The sequence below is a fragment of the Macaca nemestrina genome, chromosome 7, assembly GCF_043159975.1.
Source record: "Macaca nemestrina isolate mMacNem1 chromosome 7, mMacNem.hap1, whole genome shotgun sequence".
NCBI classification, from domain to species: Eukaryota; Metazoa; Chordata; class Mammalia; order Primates; family Cercopithecidae; genus Macaca; species Macaca nemestrina.
The window spans coordinates 30,832,582-30,855,881 of NC_092131.1; the positions used below are offsets into that span (position 1 = coordinate 30,832,582).

Below are 23,300 nucleotides of genomic sequence, written 5' to 3' on the forward strand. Positions count from 1 at the left end.
CTGAAATGTGGGCCTGCCTCTCCCACCGTGCCTTCTGGCGGGTGCAATGGCCCAGAAGAAAGAAATCCATACCCACCTGGGCCCAGGTAGGGAGGCACTGCCCAGAGGGGTCCCATGGTCCCCAGGCTGGACCGGCCAGGCCCTGGCAGCCAGAGTGGGTGACTGTGACAACAGGTCCCGGGAAGGCAGGGTGCCCCAGAGTGGGGCTGGGTCTGCTAAAGAGGGAGCTGGAGAATCTGGAGAAGGGTGGGAAGGAGGTGTGAGGGTTCTCCAGGAACCTACAAGGCTCCAGGTGCCATGAGAGGTGGCCCTAGGAAATTGGCCAGCCGAACTTGGTCTTTGGGACAGCCCAGAAGAGAGAATTAAGTGGGAGTCAGTATAGCACAGTGGCTCAGCACACGGGCTCTGGGGGCTGGCTGGACCTGGCCGCCACTGGTGGCTCTGGTGCTTACCAGTTGTGTGGCCTAGATCGATTCACTTAACCTCTCTGAGCCTCCATTTCCTCACCTGTAAATAATAGTGGTACCTACCTCATAGAGTTTGTGAAAACTAAGGTAATATACACAGAGCACTTGGCACACTGCCCAATCCACGGGAGCTTAGTTATTTTTATCACTATCAGGTAAGTTGGCCTGGAGAGCTGGGAGACAGTTGTGTATAGAAAATGTATGTGCTGGCCGTGCACATGCATGGTGGCTCAAGCCTATAATCCTAGCACCTTGGGAGGATTGCTTGAGGCCAGGAGTTTAAGACTAGCCTGGTTAGTTCAACATGGCAAGAGCCCTATCTTTACAAAAAATACAAAAATTAGCCAGGTGTGGTAGTGCACAACTGTGGTCTCAGCTACATGGGAGTCTGAGGCGGGGGGATTGCTTGAGCACAGGAGGTCAAGGCTGCAGTGAGCCACAGTCGCACTACTGCACTCTAGCCTGAGTGATAGAGCGAAACCCTATCTTAAAAAAAAAAAAATAGACCAGGTGCAGTGGCTCACACCTGTAATCCCAGCACTTTGGGAGGCCAAGGCGGGCAGATCACCTGAGGTCGTGAGTTTGAGACCAGCCTGGCCAGCGGATGGTGAAACCCCGTCTCGCCAGCAGAGATGGTGAAACCCCATCTCTACTAAAAATACAAAAATTAGCTGGGCGTGGTGGTGCACGCCTGTAGTCCCAGCTACACTGGAGGCTTAGGCAGAAGAATTGCTTGAACCTGGGAGGTGGAGGTTGCAGTGAGTCAAGATCACGCCAATGCACCTCAGCCTGGGTGACAGAGTGAGACTCCCTCTCAAAAAAAAAAAAAAGAAAGAAAGAAAGAAAGAAAATGAATGTGTTTCCCTAAGTTCACAACTGTAGCTGGGTATTCTTTGTAGGACCAGGTTGGGGTATGCATGGCTGGGGATCTGGAGAGGAAAGAATTGGGAGGTTGGGGTCAAAGGGCAATTCTAATAAAGAACAAGGAGTGGGGGCCTCTAGGCTTGGCTGCTTTGAAACCGGGTAAAGACTCCAGTCGCCTTCCTGGTTAAGGAACATGTATGTGTCCACACCATACCTCTTTCCTCCAGGCTGCTCTTGAAGCAGTCCCACTCCTCCTGGGGGTGCAGAGCAGGGGTCTACAGTGGTGCCTGCATGGGAAGTAGAAGAGGGCTAGCATGGAGGAGAAGGGGGCTCAGTGTCCTTGAGCAGCTAAGGCCTGTTGGTCAACCTGGGTCCACCCTGCAGGGAAGCAGGTGTCCCTGCTGGCCTCCTTGTCGTGCCTGGACCAGGCCTCCCATTTCCTGCTAATGAGGCGCGGCTCCTCCAATGGCAGAGGGGCTATGCTCCTAGCAGGCAGGCTAGCGGGTGGGTGAGCAAGGGTGAGAGTGTGTCTGCCTGTGTTCTTTTAACATCTCCAGAAAGGTCACTGAGGGGTCTCCATTAGGAGCGGTCTTGAGCCCTGTACTATTTTCTCATACAATTTAATCTACTCCCTGGATGGCCTCCAGTGTGTGAGCCACTGACAATCGCAGGTTTTTGCAATCAATTTCCTGGAAGCCCCGGCCCAGCCGACAGCCACATGATGGATATATGCTAGGCGACCTGGTTCAGCAGAGGCTGAGGGGGCTTAGGAACCCCAGGCTGCCTTCTCACACCATGGCAGGGTCCCCGAAATGTAGGACGCATGCACTTCTGACCGCCAGCTCCACCCTGAAGCATCAATGCCTGGAGAACCACTCACACATGTGCACAAAGAGACATGAGTGAGCATGCTCGGTGCAGAATTGTTTGTATGGTAAAAACTGGAGCCGCCTTATCTGTTCATCAGGCAGGGCTGCTGCATTCTGGGTGTGGATGGCATCCCCTGGAATTGTGCAGAGGCACCATTTACCGTGAAAACCTTTTGACCCATGTCCCCTAGAGCTGGGACCCTGAGTGAGGGTGGGAGTGGGAGGGGCGTGGTTGAATTAACTGTGTTACAGGCATGCATGGAATATTAGGTAGAGGCTAAAAAAAAAAAAAAAAAATGAGGATAGCTAGGTGTGGTGGTGCACACCTGTGGTCCCAGCTACTCATGAGACTGAGGCAGGAGGATTGCTTGAGCCCAGGAAGTTGAGGTTGTAGTGAGCTATGACTGCACTAGTGCACTCCAGCCTGGGCAAGAGTGAAACCACATCTCTAGAAAAAAGAAAAAAAAAAAAAAAAAGAGGATGTTCTATTTTTGTTGACATGAGAAAATGTCCAGGATACACAGTTATGGGGGGGAAGCTGCAAAGCAATGTGGTCAGCGTGATCCCCTTCATGTAAAATCAAAGCAAAACAAAGATCTTGACATCATCCCCCTGGGTATGTACATGTACTATGCAGGGAAATGCCCAGAAGTCTGGGATGATTGGGGAAAACAGTGATATTGGCCAGAAATGGAATAAAAGGAATTTTTCACTTTTCTTTCTTTTTTCTTTTCTTTTCTTTTTTTTTTTTTTTTTTTTTTGAGACGGAGTCTCGCTCTGTCGCCCAGGCTGGAATGCAGTGGCGAGATCTCAGCTCACTCCAACCTCTGCCGCCTGGGTTCAAGTGATTCTCCTGCCTCTGCCTCCTGAGTAGCTAGGATTACAGGCGCGCACCACCACACCCAGTTAATTTTTGTGTTTTCAGTAGAGACGGGATTTTACCATGTTGGCCAGGCTGGTCTTGAATGCCTGACCTCAAGTTATCCACCTGCCTCAGCCTCCCAAAGTGCTGGGATTACAGGCGTGAGTCACCGTGCCTGGCTCACTTTTCTTCTCTCTTTACCTCTGCTCACACTTTTTTCCCTAGGGAGGGAAAAAAATGTGTAAAAATAGAAAAAGAAAGTTCCCTCCTTTCTTCTTTGCCTGTTACCTAACTCCCTCATCCATCAAAGCCTTCCGCAAATTCCTAAATTCCCATTTTTTATCATCCCCTACAGAGCAGCTCCCTCCAAAGTTCCTTCCCATTTACTCTCCAAGAAGGAGCCCTGGGCAGGAGAGCTGGACATTGCCTGGACCCACATCAAAAGGCCCCTGCTGCACTGGAAGGGTCAAAGCATCCTATGCCCAACCTGGCCTTGTGATCTGAGTCTGGGGCTGCGGTGGCCAGGTTGTCCAGTGGACACTGTAGAGGCAGCCTCGGGGTGAGAAGCCCCTCATGTGGACCCGCAGCAGGAGACATAAGTGGGAAGGAATTCGAAGGCTGAGGGGGGAGGCAGGGGTGTAGCTACATCAAATAAAGCTCCTTCTTCTCACACCTGCCAGCATGCTGGGAGGATGCTACCTGTAGCATCCTAGGGATGGCAGAAAGGGGCAAGCACGGCTCTGCCTCCGGCCTCTGTGCCTGGTGCAGGCTCCACTGTGGTGTGGGGTCTCTGGCAGTGAGGACTAGGCTACAGCCACCACTCTGGCCTGTGAATCCTAAAGGAATCGGGGCACGACAGTCCCCATTGCCAACATAGAGTCCCTCAAACTCGTCCTGCCAGGCTAGGGCAACAGCTGTGACCCTCCAGGACTGTGCTCTGAGGAAGGAGCCTTCCACTCTAGAGACTGTGTGGCTGTCAAGCCTACCAAGGGCCCAGCTTCCACTTCCCGGGGAGCCTTTGTTTTCTCCTTCCTTGCTCTAGAAGGAAGAATGGGGGCTGGGGGCACGATCATGGACTATACACCTCTTCTGTGATAGGAGCCCGGCTGGTTTCCTGATACTTCAGCCCATTCACATGGTTTAACCGCCCTATAGATGAGGCTCACAGACATGGGAGTGACGGAGTGTGACTTGGCCACACAGCCGGAAGATACAGAGCTGAGATCCGTACCCCGGTCCTTCCATCCCAGGGGCCATTCATTCCCACGATGCCTCAGTGCAGCCTCGCTGTTCTGCAGGCTCAGAGAGGATGCTTACCCTTTACTCCTGGTGAGCAGAGAACCTAGCCATGGAAGGAAGCCCACAGAGGGAAAAGCTCCTGGGGCTCCTGGGGGCTCCCCAGCCCTCCCTGACCACTCCTCTGCGGGGGCTGCTTCCTTGCTTCCCAGTCCTCTGCATGCTTCCCTGACACCTCCACTTATGGAGCTCAGACCCTGCTTGCGGGAGTCAGGTCAGTCAGGCCTTGACCCCGCCCTCTCCCCGCTCACGGATTCAGGGTCCTTTTTGCTGGCATCACCCTGTCCCAGCCAGACGGGGAGGACTCCTTCTTCTAAGCTCTCAGCCCTTCCTGCCAACATCTTTTAGCCAAGATTCAGCGAATCAGCAAAGTCTGATGGTTAACATGGCTTCCATCCCAGCTCTGTCATCACTAGGCATGTGACCTTGAGAATGTCTCAGAACATCTGTCTCCCAGTGTTATCATCTATAAAATGGGAATGCTAACAGCGATATTCCTAGAGCTGTTGCAAGCGTCAAACATACACATAATCGGAACAGCTCCCCACGGTGGTTCGCACTCTGTATGTCTTTACTGTTACTGTTACCTCTTTCTTCCTCTGAGCTCCTTCCACAGGATGGGTTATTCTGCAGATCCATGGCTGGGAGGAAATTAGAGTGGGCTGGATGGAAACCAGGCAGTGGGCCTGATGAAACTGCCATATGGTGCTTTGCTCAGAGCTGTATATGGGAAGAACAAGTTCATATGCCAGTTGGGTGGTGGTGGAGACCGGGGAGGGAAGTAACAGGGACAGGGCTTTGCATATGCTCTATTTTTTGCTCCCTACCTTTCCCTAAAGCCCATGGCCTCCAATCCCCATTGTCCCCCTTTCCTTTGGGTCTCTGGGTCTCAGATCATCTTGTGAAAAACCCCATGGAGAGGTGTGGCAGCTGGAAAGAGGAGGAAGTGAGATGGATACCATGCTGTCTAGTGGCTGGCACCCTGCGTGAGCTCAGCTACTGGCAGGTTCTACTGTGGTGTTTAACAGTAACTGTGAGCAGACCGGGCGCGGTGGCTCACGCCCGCCTGTAATCCCAGCACTTTGGGAGGCCGAGGCGGGCGGATCACGAGGTCAGGAGATCGAGACCATCCTGGCTAACATGGTGAAACCCCGTCTCTACTAAACATACAAAAAATTAGCCAGGCGTGGTGGCGGAAGCCTGTGGTCCCAAATACTAGGGAGGCTGAGGCAGGAGAATAGCGTGAACCCGGGAGGCAGAGCTTGCAGTGAGCCGAGATGGCGCCACTGCACTCCAGCCTGGGCGACAGAGTGAGACTCCGTCTCAAAAAACAAACAAACAAACAAAAAACCAGTAACTGTGGGCAAAGCCAGTGTGAGTTTCTCAAGCCAATTGTGGTTTCTCTTTAATTCTTTCTCTCTACAAGAGAACCTTGAAAAGAAAGTCATTCTTGATACAAAGCACCGGGAGCCCTCACAGTTGGCCCTAAAAACAAACAATAGCTCCTTATCTGGCACATGTATATCTCTTTGCTTTCCCTGCTGTGTTTCCCCTGAAAATACCACATCTGTCCTGCTCGCCACTGAGTCCTGATGCACCAAGCATGAACTAACAGTCGATCTGTACTTGTAGACAGGGTGATGGAGGAGGGATCTGCAAACTTGGGAGCTTTACGAGAGAGCCAGCACCTGTGAAAGGGCCTGATACGGTGTCTGGCACGTAGTAGGTACCCCAGAAATGCCACTTGACTCTGAGTCTGGGGGGGGCTGTTTGGTTGTCACCAATTTTGATGTATTTCTGGGCTAACACGTCCAGCAAGCAGGTGTGACCACACCCAGACTGTCCAGGCTTAGCCAAGGAACCAGCAGCCAGTCCTTCCTGTGCAACGAGCCCAGCTCCAGCAGCTCACGTTGACTCCACCCAGCCAGCTCTCTCAGAGGGTGGTATCTGCCTTCTGCTGCACAGGGTCTTTAATGTAATGTGTCCGTTTCAGGGTTGCCTCTTGAGGAGGATAGAAGCCACCTCTAGCAACCCTCTGCTCAGCAGATAATGTCCCTTGCTAGCACTGATCCAAGGGGAAACGGGACCCACAGGTCCTTTGCAAAGGCTTCTTGAGGATAAGGAGGAGTTTCCCTCCGGGGTTCCTTTCTCGGCATTGAGGACTAAGGCATTTTCCCAGCAACGGAATTCATTGTCTGACTAGTGCTTCCTGGAAGTCAAAACATGGTCAACATCAGGTGACCAGGGCCTCTAGAAGCCTTTGTCATAGTCATTTCCATGCTTTTATGTAAGTTGGCCAGCCTGGACACACAGGTGACCTGCTACTCCTTGAGGGTTCTTAGGCAGAGGAACCTCTGGCCAGGCCTCCTGGTGACTGGAAATGATGCAGTGAGGAACTGCTGAGCACCAAGACCACCGTCCAGCCCCACCCCCACTCCTGCCCCACCTGCAGGCCCCCCTCAGGCACTCTAATGTGCCTGCGCCTGCCCACCTCAGGGCCTTTGTTACACAAAGGCTTGCAGCAGTGGTTCTGAAACTCCAGCATGCATCAGAAGCCCCTGGTGCGCTTATTCATGGATTCTGGGCCTCTTCTGCGAGTTCCTGATTCAGTAGGTCTGGGGTGGGGTCCGAGAATTTGCCTTCCTTACAAATTTCTTTGCAGAAGTGGCTCACACCTGTAATCGAGCACTTTGGGAAGCTGAAGCAGGAGAATTGCTTGAGCCCAGGAGTTCAAGACCAGCCTGGAAAACATAACAAGACCTGTCTCTACAAAAAATTAAAAAATTAGTCTGGGCATGGTGGCTCACGCCTGTAATCCCAGCACTTTGGGAGGCCGAGGTGGGTGGATCACCTGAGGTCAGACGTTCTAGACCAGCCTGGTCAACATGGTGAAACCCCGTCTCTACTAAATATACAAAAATTAGCCGGGCGTGGTGGTGGGTGCCTGTAATCCCAGTTACTCAGGGGGCTGAGGCAGGAGAATAGCTTGAACCCGGGAGGCAGAGGTTGTAGTGAGCCGAGATTGTGCCATTGTGCTCTAGCGTGGGCAACAAGAGTGAAACTTCGTTCCAAAAAAAAAAATAAGGTGGGTGTGGTGGTGTGTACCTGCAGTCCCAACTACTTGGGAGGCTGAGGTGGGAGGATCACTTGAGCCCAGGAGGTTGCAGTGAGCTGAGTTTGCACCACCACACTCCAACCTGGACAACAAATACCCTGTCTCAAAAAAAAATGTTTAAACCAGATTCCTTGGTGATTCTTATGCTGCTAGGCCAGGGACCACATTATGAGAACCACCAGTATAAGCTATTTCTTCACTTGTCACTTCCTCGGGGAACCCTTCCTAGACCTCACCAAACAGAGGAGGTTCTCATACTAGGTGCTTTCATGGGATCCAGTACTTCTCCTTCATGTCACTTATCACATTTTGCATTTACTATAAATTTATGAAAATGTTAAATTGATATCAGTCTCCCTCTTAAGCCTATGTCTGTTTTATATACCTTTGTCTCCCTGGAACCTAATATGGCGCCTTCTACATAGTAGGTGCTCAACAAGTTACTGCTATATGAATGAATGAATGAATGAGTGAATGAGTGAATGAATACATGCAAAAGACATTCAGAGGCTCAGGCAACCCTGAGTGCTAGGAGAGCATGGCTACTGGAACCAGATTCTCTGGGTTCAACTCCAGTTGGTTATTACTAGCTGTTTGACCTTGAGTTGGCTACTTAATCTCTCCACATGTCACGTTCTCGTCTGCAAAATGGGAATGTTACTAGTACCTGTGAGTAGTTCATAGGGTTGTATGAGGATTAAATGAGCTAATTTGTCTAGAGGGCTTCCTTTTCTGCCTACCACATGTGAAATACTATCCAAGGTGATGGCTTCATTGTTACCAAAGTGCCTGGCACGGAGGCTCCGCTTGCTTTAGTAAGACCCTGGGCGGGCGCGGTGACTCATGCCTATAATCCCAGTACTTTGGGAGACCAAGGCTGGTGGATCACCTTAGGTCAGGAGTTTGAGACTAGCCTGGCCAACATGGCGAAACTCTGTCTCTACTAAAAATACAAAAATTAGCTGGGCGTGGTGGTGCATGCCTGTAGTCCCAGCTACTCAGGGGTCTGAGGCAGGAGAATCACATGACTGCAGGAGGCAGAGGTTGCAGTGAGCCGAGATTGCGCCACTGCACTCCAGCCTGGGCGACAGAGCAAGGGTCCGCCTCAAAACAAAACAAAACAAAACAAAACAAAACAGAAAAACAAAGACTCTGTCCAGGGATCAGCTTCTGGAGCATTTCCTCTGGTCGACTTGGGCAAGACCTAGACACAAGGAAGTAGCCCAGATTTGGATTTTGATTAACTTTCCCAGAATGCTCCATCCCCACCTACCAGGCCCCCATGATGGTCACACACAGTGTTGGGCGGTAGAGGGCCTGGCTCCGGCTCCTCCAGCTGCTCCCCATGTGGATGGAGCTGATGTTTCTGGCCTTCCCTTACCACCACCGGCCTGGCTTGGAGCTGACTCACCGCCAGGAGGGGGTGGTGATTAGTATGCAGGGCGAGTACTGGGAGGAAAGCTGTCTCCACGCAACAGCTCTTGATGTGTTTCTCTGATTAATGTGGCAGAGAGAACATTGCAGCTTTTTCCTGAATGGTCGCCACGTGGAGCCGGAGTCATTAGCATTGTGTCTCCTGCTTGCCATGACCCGCTGACCAACCTAAGTAGATAAAAATGAAAATGGCCAAGACAGCTGCAAGGCTCAGAAACAAACTGCCTGGTGGCTTTGCAGCCACGGGAGGGTCTTTTATGTGGAAGGTTTCTGGAACAGCCCTCCCTTCTCCATCCTTTCACACCCCTCCAAAGCCGTCCTTAAAGTTTTTGCTTCTGTATCTGCTGGTTCCCAGGGAGGTCAGAATTCCTTTCTCAGGAGTGGAGCCCAAGTTGAGGCACCTGTATCAAAAGCTCCCCCAAGGGTGTGTGCTCCAAACCAAAAGAGTGTGGGAGGAGGGGACAGGGGCTTCCGGGGGAGGGATCAGATTGGGCAAAGGATAGGAGATAAGGGAGCCAGGGCAAGTAGGGATCTGTGATGGATCAGCCAGGCTAGGGCAAAAGAGGGCACGGGAGAACCTGAACTGAGAGCAACAGGGAGTTTGTTGTGCAGGCTGAACAGGAGGATAAATTGGAGGCCCAGTCTGGAAGTGGGGAAAACCATGAGGAAGCCGTTGTCATAATCCAGCAGGGAGTGCACCCACACATTCCTCGGTGCACTTCCTCCCCACCCTGGAGAGCTCTGTGCATCTATGTGCAAGCTCTGGAGGCTAAAAGCTTGTTTTGTTCAAGGAGACTAATACAACCAGTGGCAACCTGACAGCCTCCCGAGGGTAGGAGTGATGGTTGGGGGAGCTCCTTCTATAGCTCTGCTTCCTCCTGAGCTCTTTGGCTTGGACCCGTGTGGCCCTGTTGCCCTGAATTATTGCTTTTGGATTTTTCTTTTTTTTTCTAATTTGCCATATTCTTTCTCGGGGTCTCAGTTTACCCATCCGTGCAATGAGGATGGGTCAATGGTGCCTGAGCTTGCTGGGAAGCAGGATAAGACACAAAGGCAGCACCAGACATCAGGAAGCTAGAGTTCAAGCCGGCACCACTCCCCAGCATTGTGCCTCTGCCACCGACCCCACACCACCATCCCCACTCTATTTGGGTGGTGGTCTTCAAGCCAGCCCCACGGCTTCCCCTTGCCAGAAAGCAGGTCTCTGCACTCGGCCTGAGCTGCAAGGGAATGAGCAATGGTGCTAATTGTGAAGCCGACAGGAGAGGCTGTGGGTAGGCAGCCGAGAGAGAAATCATCTTGTGATACGCCAATTACTGATCAGCTGGGACATAATTGTGGGGCTGCCATTCCGGCTGCTGGAGGTACCAGGCCTCCCTCTCGTTAATCAATGATAATCCAGAATTACGACCCTTAATGATTTGCAAAGACACTTATGCACACACGCACACATGCTCTCATATGAACACAAGTAATTGATAATCAACCATGTAATTTGAGGCAATAATTCTGTCCGGGATAGATGACAGGCTCCACCCTGCCAGCAGAACAGAGCCCAAATCACAGCGGACCCCTGCAACGGGTGGCAGATTCTCCAGGGGAGGGGGCTTCTTTCCTCCTCCAGTGTAGGTATTGAGGGGACCTCCAATTGTCTCTAGGCTGTGGTATATGGTAGTTTTTGTTTCCTATTTTTACTTATCTATGTTTTCTAAATTTTGTACATTATTATTAGCAGCATTTAAAAACATCATTGGCCAGGCATGGTGGCTCATGCCTGTAATCCCAACACTTTGGGAGGGTGAGGTGGCAGATCACGTGAGTCCAGGAGTTTGAGGTTAGCCTGGGGAATAGAGTGAAACCCCATCTCTACAAAAAATAGCCAAACATGGTGGCGCATGCCTGTGGTCCCAGCTATTCGTGAGGCTGAGGTGGGAGGATCGCTTGAGCCCAAAAGGCAGAGGATGCAGTGAGCCATGGTCACACCACTGCACTCCAGCCTGGGCAAGGAAGTGAGACTCTGTCTCCACAAGAGATAATAAAAAATAAAATGCATATATGCTGAAGTAAAAATTATATACTACTACATGCACAAAAAGACATCTACAAGGATGTCAAGGCAGCATTTTAGTAACAGCCAAAAACTGAAAACAACGGAAAGGCTCGTCAAGAGTGAAATGGTTAATGGTGTCCCATTTCTACCATAGAATACTATGCAGGAGTCAAAAGAATGAGGCAGACCTTCGTGTACTGAGAAAGGTCACAGAGTGCAAGGAGGCCATTCTCAGGGTAACAGAGAGTCCTGCTTGCCTCACCCTGTTCCTGACCCTGCCAGCTACTCGGGAGGTTGAGGCAGGAGAATTGCTTGAACCCAGGAGGCAGATGTTGCAGTGAGCCAAGATCGTGCCACTGCACTCCAGCCTGGGTGACAAAGCAAGACTCTGTCTCTAAACAACAACAACAACAACAACAAAAACATCATTGTCATTGCTATACTGGATTGGGCAAAGGATGGGAGAAGAGGGAGCCAGAGCAAGGAGTGCTCTGTGATGGAGCAACCAGGCTGCAGAACATCATTGCCATTGAATCTGGGCTGATCTGGTGTCTTGTTTGGGGCAGTAGAAGTGGTGGAAGTGACACTGTCCCAGCTTCAGGGCTAGTCCCTAAGTCTGGCAGCTTCTGCTTTCATTCCCTTGGATGAAATATAATTCCCAGCTGCCATGTAATTAATCCAATTGACCTGAAACCACCATGCTGACCACGTGGAGAGGCCATGCAGAGGTGCCAGACCTGTAAGTGATGCCTTCTTGGCCCTTCCCTCCCAGTCCAGCTGCCAGCTGAATGCAGTTGAGTGACCCCAGCTGACACCACATGGAGCAGAAGAACCACCCAGTCAAGCCCTGCCCAAATTCCTGACTCACAAAATCATGAGAAATAATAAATTGGTGTTTTAAGTCACTAATTTTTAATTTATTTACTTTTCCTTTTTTTTTTTTTTGAGATGGAGTCTTGCTCTGTCATCCAGGCTAGAGTACAGTGGCGCAATCCTGGCTCACTGCAACTGCCACTTTCCAGGTTCAAGCAATTTTCCTACCTCAGCCTCCCAAATAGCTGGGACTATAGGCCCTGCCACCACAGGCCCTGGCTAATTTTTGTATTTTTAGTAGAGACGGGGTTTCACCATGTTAGCCAGGCTGGTCTCGAACTCCTGACCTCAGGTGATCCGCCCGCCTTGGCTTCCCAAAGTGCTGGGTTTACAGGCGTAAGCCACCGCACCTGGCCTTAAGCCACTAATTTTTGAAAGTCAATTGTTATGATCTTGTTCTGATACACACAAGATCAGGAAGCGTGTCAGGGCTCAATTTCCTGATCTGTAAAATGAGAGTTAAATGAGATCATCTAAAACCCCATGCGTGGGGCCTGGCACCTTGCCTGTGCTTCACTGAGAATCTATGATTCTCAGCCAAACAATGCCACAATTCTGTACCCGTGCTCTGCCCCCACTGAGTGATGGCCACTCAGACCCTGTTGTTCCATGTCCTCAGATGAACAGCCATTATTCTCCTCTAATGGAAATGGCCTGTCACCATGGCAGCACCCTGGCTAAGAGCAGTGACTTCTAAACCAGATGAGCATGGATGCAAGCCCTTCTCTGTCAGTTTCTAGCTTTGTGACCTTAGGCAAGTTATTGACTGTCTCTGAGTCTTGGTTTCTTCACCTGAAAAGAAAGGAAGTCAGCCAACCTTCCTCTCCAGGAAACCTACCCTGATTAGCCTCTCCCCACCATATTTCTCTAAACAGAGCTTTGTCATGGCTTGTTTATAAGACAGGTATTAGTTTCAGAACTTTAAGAAAAGGGATGAAATTAACTATATGGGTTGGAACAGGGGACTGGGGGACTCCTGACCATATTTTATTAATAATAGAGCCCAACACCTCCTGCCTCTTCCCATCCCCTCTCCCCTTGTTCCCACTAGGACAACCTCTCTGACCATGCCTCGGTATTTTGAATTTGCCATTTCCTCTGCCTGGAACCCTCTTCTACCAAATAGTTTCATAGCTCACTCTCTCATCTCCTTTTGGTCTTTATTTAAATGTTACCTTTTCATTGAGACATTCCTTGACCACCCCATTTAAAATCCTCCACTCATTTTGGGGCACCGTCTTTTTTGCTTTGGTTTTCTCCATAGCACATATTACCCTCAAGCATCATGTTTATGTTACTTGTTTATTTACTTTTCTATCCCAGACTCCCCCCCACCCCCACACACTCCAGTGGTAGTGAGTGTTACATAGTGAGTGTTAGCTCCCTACTAATGACAGCGACCTTGAAATCCATACCCAGGGTCTCTACCCTCTGATTTGAGGGGAAGGAGTAGGGAAGTCGTCCATGCTACAGATGAGAACCTGAAGCTCTGAGGATTTTGTGTTTGTCTATTTTGTTTACTAATATTGTCCTAGTACCTGGCCATAGCTCAAAGTTTGCTATATGAGTGAGTACAAAAGCACACACACCAATACATATCCTGAGCATGGGGTGACACTGTGGACATCTTGAAAAAATTAGCTGGAGCCGACTTGGGTTGTGTATTGATAGGGGTGTTAAAGCATTCCTCTAGCATCAACTGGCTTCCAACCCTCGCCTTTGCTCTGTGTGTGTATGTGTGTGTGTGTGTGTGTGCATGCACAATGAAGGCCATGGGTTGTAATGGATGTTAATAAAATTGGATGTTAATAAAAAGTCATCAAGAACATATTTCCTATCCTCTTCAAGCCATTAAAGCCCTACCAACTGAGAAGGATTTGCCCAGTGGTCTGGGGGAGAACAGGAATCCGGGCAGGCGATGGTTCCTACTAGGCTGGCACTGAGGCTAACCAGTCCAATTAATTTAAGGAGAAATATCCACGTATCACCTGGAGAGAAAGTTGCAGGGTATCTGCACGATCCTTCCACATCCACTCTGATGACCTCTCATTAGAGGTTAGGGCTCTATCATTGCCCTGGAGCAGAATGGCCTGGGCCAGGGGTCTTCCGGGGTTCCTGGTAGACGGAGAGCCTGGGGAGACTGGCATGACAGGGTCCCTTCAGAATGAACCAAATGAATGACAGCCCAGGCTCAGAGGGATGAGGTTTCCTTTGAGAAGAGATAGCTGTTTGTAGTGACTGTTAGCTCCCTACTAATGACAGCGACCTTGAAATCCATACCCAGGGTCTCTACCCTCTGGTTTGAGGGGAAGGAGTAGGGAAGTCTTCCATGCTACAGATGAGAACCTGAAGCTCTGAGGGATTATTTCTCTAAGATTACTGCAAGTCCAAGATGCCAGGACCTTTGTTCATTGCTATATCCCGACGCAGAACCATTTCTGTTGAATGAATGAACATCCAAGCAGATATTGATAGTCTCTGGGCTTGAACCCATGGGTGGTCAACACCAAAACTAGTTGGCTCCAAAAACCTAGCTTCCCTTTCACTCATTCTGCATCCCTCCCAAAGCCTGGCGGGGTACCTGACAGCTGGGGGGTGCTCTGTGAATATTGGGTCAATTGACCCGGCAGCAGCAGGTGGTGCTAACATGAACTACCTGAAGACCCCTGGCAGACAGGCGGGACCTCTGCTCGCAGCCAGCAGGGGGCGCGCACACATTGTTTTGCAGTGGGCTCACCTCCCAGGCCCCCTTCGCAATCCTCCTGTCCGGACCAGTGGTGTGTTAGACAGAAAGGGCCCTCCCTCAACCAGCCTGTTTTATGGAGGCTTCAAATTATGCAGTCTTCCACAGCAGGCAGCCCTCTGGGACGTGTGGCTCCTACACCAGGCGCTGTGCTAGGCCCTTGACACACATTATCTCATTTAATCATCTGAGGTATTGATACCAGTTTTACAAATGAGACTACTAAAGTGCGATTTTTACCCATTTTATAAATGAGAATACTGAGACTTGGGGTTGTTCAGGGACTCGTCCCCCCTACCCTTGAGGTCTCGCCTCTTCGGGGTGGTGGGACCCTAAGTCCTGGCAGAGGCCTGAGCTTCTGGGGAGGGCCAGATGGGAAAGAACAATTCTCAGAAGAGGAATGGCTCCTGCCCGCGTTCTTCCCCAGTTCCTGCCTCCTCATGGTTTCTCTCTGTTTCCCAGAGCTCTGGGCGGGCACCTTGAGCAGGCCTGCCAGCTCCATGCTGTGCCACAGGGCACCCAGGGACACTCCCTCCTGGTGTCAATTCCAGACACCTGGCACACACTGGGGAGTGTCCTGGGCAGTATCATTGGTAGTGGGAGGAGAGAAGGCTTCCCAGCATGTCACGGTAGGGCCAACTAGCCCACCCTCTTTGCCGTTTTACATGCAAGGAAACCGGCCCAGAGGGGAGACCCCTGGCCCGGGGTCCCTCAGCTTGTCACGGCAGAGCCAGGGCTGCAACCCAGCTCTCTGGATTGCCAGTGTTTCTTCAGGTGCTAGCAGATCATGTTCTCTGAGGCCTGTAATTGCCTCCTTCCTCACAGCCAGCTCTCACCCCACCCCTGCCATGTGCCATAGGCAATCCTGCCCATGCTGCCCTGGGCCTGGCCCCCTACCCCTCTTCCGGGGAGCCTTTGCCGTCCTGAGTTAGAACCACTTGTTCTCTTTAGTGTGTAGCAAGTGCGTCTGTCTGTTCCTGGGTGAGATGCCCCATCTCCCCAGCTGATCTCTGAAACGAGTGCTAAGGGGTAGGGCAGTACAATGGACGGGGCACCGGGCTTGACTTTGAACCTGACCGGGCCTCTAACCTGCTGTGTGACTGAGGGAGGTCACTCCTCCAGAGCCCTCTCTGGGCTTCTATTTACCCCCGTGGTCTGGGTCTGGGCTGTTTGGATACTGTCCATGGAGTCTCTGACTCAAGGCAGAGTGGACAGGGCCCTACCCCTGCCCTAGATTAAACAGCAGCAGTCTCACTTTTTTTCTTTCTTAAATACTTGGGCTTTTGTGGGGGGTGGAGGGAGTTGGAGTTCTGAGGCACACAAGTTTAAAGGCCATTCTGAGGTCCTTTCTACTCTGATCTTGCTCTCCGTATCTCTCACCCCAACCCACTATTAGCCAGGAGGTATATGGCATCTTACATAAAGTATTCTCAGTAAAGATTTGGTGAACAGACTTGAGGTGGCTTATGACTGTAATCCCAGCATTTTGGGAGGCTGAGGCGGGTGGATCACCTGAGGTCGGGAGTTTGAGACCAGCCTGGCCAACGTGGTGAAACCCTGTCTACTAAAAATTAGCAGGGCGTGGTGGTGCACGCCTGTAGTCCCAGCTACTTGGGAGGCTGAGGCAGGAGAATTACTTGAACCTGGGAGGTGGAGGTTGCAGTGAGATGAGATCACGCCACTTCACTCCAGCCTGGGCGAAAGAGCGAAACTCTGTCTCCAAAAAAAAGAAAGAATTGAGCATTGAAGCAGGGCTGTGCTGAACCCAGCTGAACAGGGGCAAGCAGGAAAGGAGACCCTGGAACAAGCTTCTAAGGCGAAGGCAGCCTTTGAGAAGGCGGCTGAGGCTGCCTTGAGTTTGTGGCTTCTGCTCCCCATCTTCTCCACGTTCCTTCCTGGCTCGCCCCTGAAGCGAGCCACCGCCTCTTCCACGCCCTGCTGTGGGTGCCACTATGTCCTTGCACAAACCCTGCCCTGTCCCCTGCTGCCAGGGCCGCCCACATGGCTGGACAGACATGAATCTGGCAGACACTGGTGTGGCTGAGCTCTCCTGGAACGAGGTTTGAAAGGGCCATGGGGCTGGCAGGGAGCAAAACTCCATGGCCTGGTCAGCTGACCAAAAGCCAGGCAGCCCCCAGAGGCAGCCCCACCCGAGCTGGAGAGGTCTGCTGGGCTTCTCTAGGCCTCTCAGGGAGGACGGACTTGGTGTGCTTTTGGCAAGTCAAAGGCCCTGCTTTATGTTCTATGGGTATGATGGTTCTGCTTTCAAATCTTGCCTCCTCCTGGAGCTACAAATTATACTTTAGAGGCTGGGCGCAGTGGCTCACGCCTGTAATCTCAGCACTTTGGGAGGATGAGGTGGGTGGATCACTTGAGGCCAGGAGTGCGAGACCAGCCTGGCCAACATAGCAAAATCCCGTCTCTACTAAAAATACAAAAATTAGCCGGGTGTAGTGTCACATGCCTGTAATCCCAGCTACTTGGGAGTCTGAGGCACAACAGTCGCTTGAGCCTGGGAGGCGGAGGTTGCAGTGAGCAGAGATTGTGCACTACACTCTAGCCTGGGCAACGACAGAACGAGACTCTGGCACAAAAAATAAATAAATAAATAAAAATCACACTCTTGCCTTCATCCTGCAGCAGGGCTTCCATGCCCCAGGGTAATTAAGGACCACCCTGATTGTATAAGTGTGGCCACTTACAATTAGAAAAGCCTGTACATGCAATGTCTAATTCTGACCCGGGTAAGAAAAGGCATGAGAAGTAAAAAGGAGAACCATTGTAACAGCCCAGGAAGTTCCATTAGGACATTTACTAACATAATGTTTGAATTTCATCGTCTTTGTCATCTTCGTCATTCTAGCACTTACCCACTTCTGAACTTCTCTAACCTTTATTACCATCTGCCATGTTCTCTGGACCACTCTTCACAGTCATTCGTGCATTCACCCCAGAACATCTCAGCAGGAAAATCTTTAATCTTTAAGAACTTACTATGTGCCATACCCTGTCAGGCACTTTTTCAATTTTTTTTTTTTTAAGACGGAGCTTTCCTCTTGTTGCCCAGGCTGGAGTCCAGTGGCATGGTCTCTGCTCACTGCAACCTCCGCTTCCCAGGTTCAAGTGATTCTCCTGCCTCAGCCTCCCAAGTAGCTGGGATTACAGGCGCCTGCCACCATGCCTGGCTAATTTTTATAGTTTTAGTAGAGATGGGGTTTCACCATGTTGGCCAAGCTGGTCTAGAACTCCCAACCTCAGGTGATCCACCCACCTCAGCCTCCCAAGGTGCTGGGATTATAGGTGTGAGCCACCTTGCCTGGCCAATTTTATTTTTATTTAGTCAACACAGCAACCCTGTGAAATTGATCGTTAGGATGCTTTTGGCTGTGAGTCACAGAAACCCTGGTTCTACTGGATCAAGCCAGGGGTCCCTCATTGAACAATGAAGGAATTGATGGAAATAGTCCAGATATGGGTGGCTCCAGGGCAGAGTAATCCAGCTGCCGAACTGTGCCACCAGACTAATGTTCTTTCCACATTTCCTTCCATTCTATCATCTTCAGTGTGTTGACTTAGTTCTCTGAATGGCTGCCTTCATCATAGCAAGATGGCTGCTGTAGCCCCAGCCATCATGACTCCAGACACACATACAGCTACAGAAAGACAATTGTTTGGCTGGGCATGGTGCTCATGCTTGTAATCCCAGCATTTTGGGAGGCTGAGGCAGGTGGATTACCTGAGGTCGGGAATTCGAGACCAGCCAGGCCAACATGGTAAAACCCTGTCTCTACTAAAAATACAAAAATTAGCTGGGCAAGGTGGCAGGCGCCTGTAATCCCAGCTACTTGGGAGGCTGAGGCAGAAGAATCGCTTGAGCCCAAGAGGCGGAGGTTGCAGTAAGCTGAGATTGCACCACTGCACTCCAGCCTAGTGAGACCGTGTCTTAAAAAAAAAAAAAGACAATTGTTTCTCTCTCTCTCATGTTTTAAGATTGAGAAAATATTTCCTAAAACAAGCCCCAAACCCCCATGTCTTATTCACCAGAACTGGGTCACAGATCCATCCCCGAGCAAAGTGTTAGCAAGGGGAATGGGATGCTAAGATTAGCTCAGACTAATTGGGATTTTCCCCCATGGCATGTGGAACTGAGGGGTGGGGGACTCCTGAAACAAATTCAGGGCACTAAGGAAGAAAGCAGGAGTGACTACTTTTTAGAAATTAACAGTGTCCACCTCATGGGTAATTAATGTTATCTTCATTTTACAGGTGGGAAAACTGAGGCTGAGACAAAGTAATGACTTAATGGCACACTAGGAGTCCAGGTTATGATTTCAACCCAGAAATACTTGATTCCAAAGCCCCAACACTTTCTACCGCAGGATATACTAAGCACTATTCTATCTCTATTTCTGGATAGAATGCTCCAAGTTTTTGCTGGGACAGGAAGGGTATAAATAGTACATACATACATAAACTTCCATATTATTTTGGTGATAATAAAATTACGTCATAAAAATGTATATTTAGGCATGTTTATTTGACTAGCCTTTATTTAGAGGCTTCTAGATGCATTCGGAATAGAATGGCCCCAGCCTTGAACTTCAGTGAGTTCCCAGTGAGGCAGCTGTGAACAGATAACTACAACTCTTTGTGATAAATGCAGATTGCAATTGAAGCGCAGAGCTGGGAGGTGCCAGAGACTATTTTCACAGGAAAGGTAAAAATTGAGCTGGGTTTTGAAGGATGCATAGAAGTTTGCTCAAAAAACAAGAGCGAGAAGACATTCTTTGTAGGTAGAGAAAAGAGCCTCGTAAAGGCATGGGGCTTCAAAGTTCATATTGTGTTTAAGGAACAAGAGGAATTTAATGTGGTTAGAAAGTAATTGAGGAGAAGGAAGACGCAAAAAGAGGAATCGGAGGCAATTTCCCAGAGGCCTTGTGTTCCAAGGTAAGGAGTTTGTCTTGATCCTGTAAGGCGCCTGGAAGATTTTTATTTATTTATTTTTATTTTTATATATTTTTTGAGATGGAGTCTCGCTCTGTCACCCAGGCTGGAGTGCAGTGGCACGATCTCGGCTCACTGCAACCTCTGCCTCCTGAGTTCAAGTGATTGAAAAAAAAAACGCATTGTGGTGGCATGCAACTGTAGTCCTAGTTAGTTGGGAGGTTGAGGTGTGAAAATCACCTGAGCCCAGGAAGTTGAAGCTGCAGTGAGCCGTGATTGCACTCCAGCCTGAGCAACAGAGTGAGAATCTGTCTCAAAATAATAATAATAATAATAATGATATATAAAATAAAAGCTAGCGTCCATTGAGTACTTATTATATTTTGGGCACTCTGCTAAGTATTCTAAATGCACTATCTTATTTAATTCTTAAAGAAATCTTTTTCTTTTTTTTTTTTTGAGACAGAGTCTTGCCCTGTCGCCCAGGCTGGAGTGTAGTGGTACGATCTCAGCTCACTGCAACCTCTGCCTCCTGGGTTCAAGCGATTCTCCTGCCTCAGCCTCCTGAGTGGCTGGAATTACAGGTGCGCACCACCACGCCCAGCTAATTTTTGTATTTTTAGTAGATACCAGGTTTCACCATGTTGGTCAGTCTGGTCTCAAACTCCTGACCTTGTGATCCGCCCTCTTCGGCCTCCCAAAATGCTAGGATTACAGGCGTGAGCCACCACGCACTGCCTTAAAGCAATGTTGTAAGGCAGGTTTAGGCTAAATTACATGAAATTGCCAATATTTGATGTGTCGAACAATGAAAACAGATGAGGAAGCCTGGAGGTGCAGAAACTTGGCACAGGTCACACAGTCTCAGGAGTCAAGATTCAAACCCAGATCTGTCTGATAAGGCCTCTAGAGTCAGGCAACCCTGAATTCAAACTTCAGCCACCACTTACTAGCTGTGTGTCCTAAGATACGTTATTCAACCTCTCTGAATTTCAGTTGCTTTGTCTATAAAATGGGGACGATAACTGAATCCACTTCATTAAGTGCGGATTAGAAGAGATAATGCATTAAAACACCCAGCACAATGTCCAACACATCAGAGGTGCCCAATAAATGTCAGCCTTGCCTATCATCATCGCTATTAACATCCTAACATCTGGGCTGTTAAGCACCTTCCCAACCTGCTGTAGGAAAGATGCTTTCTGGAGTCAGTATGTCCCTGGGCGGAAAGGAAGGAGATGTTACTGCCAGAATCACGACAGTGCGGCTGGTAAGAGTCTTCAAACTAATGGGGCGAGGAGAGCTGGGAGCTGTGTCCTCTAGTTTCTATCACCACAAGCCTCTGATTGTTCCACCTCTCCTGAGGTTCTCCTGGCCATAGGGGATGCAGCAGTCCTACCATTGTAGAGTGGCTGGCAGCTCTGCCCTCACCCAGGGCATTCTCCTTAAGGAGCAACTTCTGTCTCTTTTGCCCATGAACCAACCTGAATGAAGTGTATTTCCAGGAAATATAAGCTGCCTTTGCTTTCTTTTCTTTTCTTTTCTTTTTTTTTTTTTTTTGAGATGGAGTTTTGCCTCTTGTTGCCCAGGCTGGAGTGCAATGGCCTGATCTCAGCTCACCACAACCTCCACTTCCCAGGTTCAAGCAATTCTCCTGCCTCAGCCTCCCAAGTAGCTGGGATTATAGGCATGCACTACTATGCCTGGCTAATTTTTTTTTTTTTTTTTTTGTAGTTTTAGTAGAGACAGGGTTTCTCCATGTTGGTCAGGCTGGTCTCGAATTCCTGACCTCAGGTGATCCGCCCGCCTCGGCCTCCCGAAGTGCTGGGATTACAGGCATGAGCCACTGTGCTTGGTCGTCTTTGCTTTCAAGAGTCACATCTGGCCAGGTGCAGTGGCTCATGCCTGTAATCCCAGTACTTTGGGAGACCGAGGTGGGCAAATCACCCGAGGTCAGGAGTTTGAGACCAGCCTGGCCCAATGGTGAAACCCCATCTGTACTAAAAACACAAAAATTAGCCGGGCACGGTGACATGCGCCTGTAATCTCAACTACTCGGGAGGCTGAAGCAGGAGTATCGCTTAAGCCTAGTAGGCGGAGATTGCAGTAAGCCAGATCCAGCCTGGACAACAGAGCAAGACCCTGTCAAAAAAAAAAAAAAGCCACATCTATCAGTGATGGGTCCTGGGTCCTGTGGGTCCCCCTTACTCTTACTCTTGTACCTCATCTATGCACACCTCCCCAGTAGCTTTCTGGTTTTGTGTATAGACAGATGTTTCTGATACATGCATGCATGCATGCAGCTCTGTGTGTGTTTCTGGGCTCAAAAGCATCTGCACTGGCACAGGCTGAAGGTTGGCACCACCCTTGGCAGCAATAGCCCAAGGACACTTTTTGTCCATTGCATTCCATGTCTGGGTGGGGCCCTTGCCTGCTAGGTAAGTATTGACTCCCTGCACTTTTCCATCTATATCTTGGAGTGTTCTTTTGACAGAAATTACAAGTGCTACTAACTTGAGAATGAAGTCCAAACCTGAGCACCCAGCTGTTCCCAGCGTATCTCCCTGAGATGGGTGCTTTGGCTCATGGACTGACATCATGGCAGCTGCCATAATAAAACGCTGAAGGGGTGGGGAACAGGCAGGCTCACTAAGCCACACCTTGGTTTCAGAACTTTTGGATGCCCACAGATCTTTTTAGCACTGTCTGCCCTCTTTTGTGGCTGCATTCTTGCACAAGACCTGGCTGCCCCCGCTTCGTCTCTCTGAAAAACATGTTCAGCTCCCTCCAGAGAAACTCAAAACACAGAAACTCCTATGCATTTTCCTGGAATCATTCTATAGCTCCAGCCTGGGAAAGCTTCCAAAAGTTTCCTGAACCAAAGATGATAATAATAAAAGAGGTGAGGGAGGGGAGAATCGTGGGCACACATTTCTGTTGATTAATGTGCAAGGCAACAGACTTGGATTGTAGGGAAAGGGAAAAGAAAGGCTTTTCCAGGTCAATTTAAACATTTGTGTTGTCTTCTTTAAAGGCAATTTCAAAATAGTTGGCCTCCCTAAAGCGATTGTTTGGAATCTACTCAGAGGGCAGAAAATGAACCCTTCCTTCCCCCATCTGGAAAGTCTTCATACCAGAGGCCCCAATCATTCCTGAGCTCTGGCTTTAGAAGGACTTTCCCAACCTTCCCAGATTCCCTGCCCTCCCTCACCCGCTGACCTATAGGGAGTTATGTTTGCTCCACCCCAAGCAGCTGCATTCCAGCTGCGGAGCTATTATGAAACATTTAGGAATCCTCTGGCTAGAAAGGTAAATGAGGAATATGTCCTAATGACAGCTGAAGGCTGGCTAAAATCTGTAAACAGAGAAGCAGCAAGGAACAAATGCTTGACATAAGATTCCCTTTACAATTCTATTGTGCAGAAGAGTCAGCTGTTAACTTACAGAAAACCTTCTAGATGGTCTCACAGATAAAAGTGCTGATCAGCCTGACCCCCTACTGTGAATCGCAAGAACTGAAATTCAAACCTATCTGTGAAGATTCAAAAATATTTTCACTTACTCATGATCTCTCATCTTTTTAATTAAAGCACAACATCTTGCTCAAAACAAGCCTGTGGAACAACAGAATAAACAGAACCTTAATTTAGGGATTTGCCAACTGATCTTGACTACTGCTGGCAGGTTATAGCAGCCAGTTAGAAGCAGAAGATGGAGTTCCCTGCCCTTCTGAAGACGGTGTCTGCCTGAGGATTCAGAAAAGAGGGGGGGCCACAGAGACCC

The 23,300-nt window shown here is 49.6% G+C and overlaps 1 long non-coding RNA gene across 4 annotated transcripts in view; it reads left to right on the forward strand.

Annotated features, from left to right (window-relative positions):
• LOC139364237 (uncharacterized) overlaps positions 1 to 23,300 on the forward strand; it is a 243,051-nt gene that overhangs the window by 27,865 nt on the left and 191,886 nt on the right. The window contains exon 5 of one of the 4 annotated variants that reach the window (XR_011625693.1): positions 19,984 to 20,478. The exons of the other annotated variants lie outside the window; for them this stretch is intronic. This is a non-coding gene — a long non-coding RNA (uncharacterized lncRNA). Of the gene's footprint in view, positions 1 to 19,983; positions 20,479 to 23,300 lie in introns of those variants that run through there. 4 annotated transcript variants of the gene reach the window in all.